The sequence below is a fragment of the Rhinopithecus roxellana genome, chromosome 5 (assembly GCF_007565055.1).
Source record: "Rhinopithecus roxellana isolate Shanxi Qingling chromosome 5, ASM756505v1, whole genome shotgun sequence".
NCBI classification, from domain to species: domain Eukaryota; kingdom Metazoa; phylum Chordata; class Mammalia; order Primates; family Cercopithecidae; genus Rhinopithecus; species Rhinopithecus roxellana.
The window spans coordinates 72,950,018-72,955,092 of record NC_044553.1 but is presented as its reverse complement, the minus strand read 5'-3'; the positions used below and the strand labels follow the sequence as shown (position 1 = coordinate 72,955,092).

The 5,075-nt window shown below is 38.7% G+C and overlaps 1 pseudogene; it reads left to right on the top strand.

Moving 5' to 3' along the window:
* Window positions 1-1,966: 1,966 nt before the first annotated feature.
* Window positions 1,967-2,350, top strand: LOC115897417 (annotated as a pseudogene).
* Window positions 2,351-5,075: the final 2,725 nt, after the last annotated feature.

Sequence of the window (5,075 nt, the reverse complement as noted above, 5' to 3'; positions counted from 1 at the left end):
ATCATGGAAGAGAAGTTATTTCAGCTAGAATTTATAAAATGGTTAGCCTTTTAAAAGGTAGAGAGAGAGAATATACTGATAACTGAGATAAGAGCAGAGAATTATTCATATTGTGCACACGCCAACACTACACATCAGCATGAAATTTGGATTACTCCATGTTAGGTTTTCATAGCTATAGAGAACTATTTACCAATTTATCTTAAACATATTAAAGGTGCAAATTTCAAACTTAAATTTCTAGAAGCTTTACTAAAACTTAATACATTATTAAGTAGGTAAGGTAAAAAACATTTTCTCTCTTATGTTCATTGAGGATGAAAATCTTACAAATTCTCTCAATTTTATTCATTGTTCTAATAAGAAAGAATCAGCTTTCAAAAGTTCAACTTTTCTGAGATATTACAGCAAATGCATTAGCTCATCTAGATCTTTGTTGGACAGACAATTGACTTACTTTCCTATGCTTTCTAATGGTGAATGCTTCAAATATGATATTAAAATGGCAAATAATTGTCTATCTATCTGTCCTTCACTACCACTTCACATAGAATTCTGAGTGAACTGTCCTGTAAAACTCAAAAGGTCATGTAAGTCTTGCTCCCTCAAGAAAACTCTTATCTTTAGGAGACCTCAAAGGCAAATTTTATGACTGCTTCCTTTTAAAACTATAAACATAATGAAACCATTCTAAAAATAATTATGGTATATCACCCAAATAGCTCACAAAATCAAAGACCTGAGAGAAACATTGTCTGAAAACTTTAAAACATTGTTATTTAAATATGTATTGACATATTTTGATGCAAAGTAATTTTTTAATTCAGAAAACATACGCTAATAATATTTTTTTTTCATGAAAAAAATGACCAAAAGGAGACATGACTTTTGACCTAAGCAGAAGGCTGGAAGCCAGACAACTCATTTTCTTTTTTATAGCTTTTAACAAAGTCATGACTTCTTAAAATCTGTTATTCTATCCAAAACATTGGTCTACTCTTCAGGTATCATCTCTTTCAGCAAGATATTCATGGATTCCCAGGATGGGGAGAAAAAGGCTCCAGTCATACATTCATTCCTAAAATGTTTATTGACTATCATGTATGAGTCAGGCAATGAATCTCTGAGGGCCAATACAGCTTAAGGAAGAATATGTTTGGAGTGACACATCTAATAGAGATATCTATCGTAGATACATACCTTAGGTAGCCTACAGTAGCCTTTCATTGTCCCCTGGTCAAGACATTCTCCCATGCAACAAATTGTTTGATTTTTTTGTTTGTTTGCTTATTTTCACTTAAATCCACTTCCTTGTATATTGTCTTCAGTTAGTAATAGAACAACTACAGCATTATTGTCACCAAGATGCTTCATAGAATTTAGACAACGTATTCTTGAATATAATATTATTCAACTCATTTTATTAGCTATTGATTCTCCAAGCGTATCCCCAACTCTTCCATTCTCTTTTTATATAAAACTAATTTTCTAGTTCATTATTTGTTTTTGGGACTCCTCCTACATGATTCGGATTCTGCAAATAGTTTTTCTTTTTGTTTTCAAATGATCCTGGGTCTTGCTCTGTCGCCCAGGCTGAAGTCCAGCCATGTGATCATAGCTCACTGCATCCTGGAACTCCTGGGCCCGAGCAATCCTCCTGCCTCAGCCTCCCAAGCAGGTGGGACTACAGGTGTGTGCTGCCACACCTGGCTAATTTTTTTTATTTTTACTTTTCTGTAGAGACAAGGTCTCACTATGCTGCTCAGGCTGGTCTTGAACTCCTGGCCTCAAGTGATCCTCCCACCTCGGCCTCTCAAAGCACTGGGATTACAGGTGTGAGCCACCACACCCAGCAGTTTTCACAAATAGTTTTTGAAGAAGCTCAGTCTTGGCAGACTGTGCTGGGTTGTCACACTGCCACTGTGCCAACCCTTCAGGTCTCAACGAGGCTGGGTGATGCTCCAGAATGGGAGATGAGCCAATCTGGGAGCAGATTTGATCCAGCTTCATTCAGCATTACTACCAGTTATTTCATAATGAGAAAACCCAACTAGGTGCAATTTACAGTGATGTGCCATGCCTCATGTGGGAAGGACGGCAATTCCAGGGGAAAGCTGCCACTGTGGAGAAGTTGTCTAGTCATCCCTTCCAAAAAATCCAGCACAGCATCACAGCACAGGACCATCAGCCCACGCCAGCTGCATCATCAGCATGGTTGTGGGCCAGCTTACGGTGGATGGAGACTCCATCATGGGGTTCCACCAGATAGATGTTCCTGTTGAAGAACATCAACAAGACTTGGGTTTGCGCCAATGACATGTTCAGGCTTGGCCTGCACATCTTGGGCTGATCTCTTCCCAGCCAGGCAGTCATGCTGTTTCCTCCTCCCTCCTCTTTCCAGTACCATTCACACTCCAGATGCTCCACATATCATGCCAAAGGAGCGGGTCCATGGTGGGAGTGGGCATAGTGCAGTGCTGCCACCCAGGTGTTGTGCACGATGTTTGGATGTTAGACTACCTGCATCTGAAGGAAGAAGTTTGGGCTATACCATGCATGCCTTGAAAGACCTAAGTAAGGCAGAAGGGAAGGAGAAAGCAGCTGCCTCACCACCCAGACACTGATTTGTTCAGATGTTTCAATGCCTCATGATACAATAAAATCACAAACATTTTCTTAAAAAAAAAAAAAAAAAAGAAAACCAGCTCAGTCTTTACTTTTGTATTGGGTCCCTTCTTTCCCAAATTTGAATAATACTGTATGATAAAAACATAGGTTTGAAGTCAAATACAGTTGAGGTTAACAGCCTTACTCCACCAGTTACTAGCTATGTAATTCTGGACAAGTTACACAACTTCTCTGAAGTTCAGTTTCCATACTTGAAAATGGAATAATAATATTCATTTAAAAGCACAGCTGTAAGGATTAAATAATAAGCTGCTTAGCATAGCATGAGTTACATACTGAGTTTCTGTGGATTTGAACCTGGTCCCTGATCAGTTTCTTTATTTAAGTCTACAAAAACCTGTGATTAAGAACAGTCCCACTATTTAGTGGAATCACGCTTCTTCACTTATTTCTCTCATTGCTATTCTGGGTTTTCTCTCATGGTAGTCATACGGCCTTGGAGGGAAATACCATCTTTTTCTGGCCCTTGATTCTATCACATTACCTCCTTTTCCTGGTCAGAAGCAAGCTTTATGTGTCTTTTGTTACCAGCTCTCCCCACTTCTCTTGGTGCTCCTGAATAACAACTCTTCTTCTTTTTTTTTTTTTTGAGTCGGAGTCTCTTTTTTTTTTTTTTTTTGAGTTGGAGTCTTGCTCTGTTGCCCAGGCTAGAGTGCAATAGTGCGATCTCAGCTCACTGCAACCTCTGCCTCTCAGGTTCAAGCAATTCTCCTGCCTCAGGCTCCCGAGCAGCTGGGACCACAGGTGCCCGCCACCACGCCTGGCTAATTTTTTGTATTTTTAGCAGAGACAGGGTTTTGCCATATTGGCCAGGCTGGTCTTGAACTCCCATCCTCGTGATCCGCTGCCTCGGCCTCCCAAGGTGCTGGGACCACAGGTATGAGCCATTACGCCCGGCCCCTGAATAACTTCTTATATGGTTCTTCCCACCCCACCAAACCCAGGGAAGAGTCCTCTAGAATCCTATCACCAATACCAAAATATGTTCAACCTAAAGTAAAAACAATGGCCACCATTTCTAGCAAGAAAGATGGTTTACTTTTTTCACTGGGCACAGATAGTACACACACACACACACACACACACACACTGTCTTAAACAACTTCTGAATGCCCTGGAAAATGACTTTTGACATCCAATATATAAGATAAAAGCCACAGCAATGTAAATTGATGGTGGGGGGGAAATGGTTCTCCAAAAAGTACCTAGTGATTCTTCTGGCTGTCTTTATCTTTGTCTTTGCTGTAGTAATTTCAGATGTTTTATTCTTTCATTAAGCATAAATTTTAAAATCCATTACTTTTAATTCAGTTCAGAGGGGCCAACAGGACAGAAGAACACTATTTCTTTTCAGGACACAGTTCTGTTCTAGTAACAGGGAAGCTTTCCATTTCAAGCATGATCTGATCATCTCCCACAGTCAAACTACTGACTTTTCTCTTTTGTCATCTATCCTCACTCATCAGCTGCCATGCACTTTTAGAAACTGTGAGAGCTTGATAACATCCCAATCTAATAAGCGTACAATACTACAATATAATCTTATCACATATTTACAAATAATGTCTTTTCCATATAATATACACAACAAGAAACCCTTCTAAATCATCCATGAAGAATAAACTTAACATGTGTGCAGAGGAAATTAAGTGCTGCTTTTTTTCCCCCTAAGGTAAAATGTGTTATTTGGCTAAATTTTTATCCTGAAATATTCCATGGAGACATGTCTATATCATGGACTAATAGATTGCAAAAATTTTCTGGACAATAAAAATGGTGATTTAAATATTAATGAAAAGAAAAAAAGTGAGAGCACTTATTGTTTTATTTATTTACTTTATAACTTCAGAAATATTTTACAATATAAATTATACATATAATAAAAATTATTTTGTAACAGCCAATAGATCTATATTTTGGGGGAGTGGTAAGCTTGGAAAAATGAATGAAAGAAGAAATACCTCCTTTCCCTACTGACCTAGTAAAAGGACTTCAGGTGTTGCATGGCAAGTTTGAGCCAGAAACAAGTATGATGACTTTTGTATTAAAAAAAGCAAACCTATGACAGATATAAAAGGAAAGTCCATGAGTGAAGTCTCCAAAATGTATGTACTTTTTTTTTTCTTTCTCCTTTTTTTTTTTTTTTTTTTTTTTTTTTTTAGAGACAAGGCCTCATTCTGTCCTCCAGGCTAGAATGCAGTGGTGCAATCACAGCCCACTGCAGCCTTGAACTCCTGGGCTCAAGCAATCTTCCTGCCTCAACCTCCCAAGTAGCTACGACTATAGGTGCACACATGCTCAGCTAATTTTTTCATTTTTTGGTAGAGATGAGGTCTTGCTATGTTACTCACGGTGGTCTCCAAATCCTGGGCTCCAGTGATCCTCCT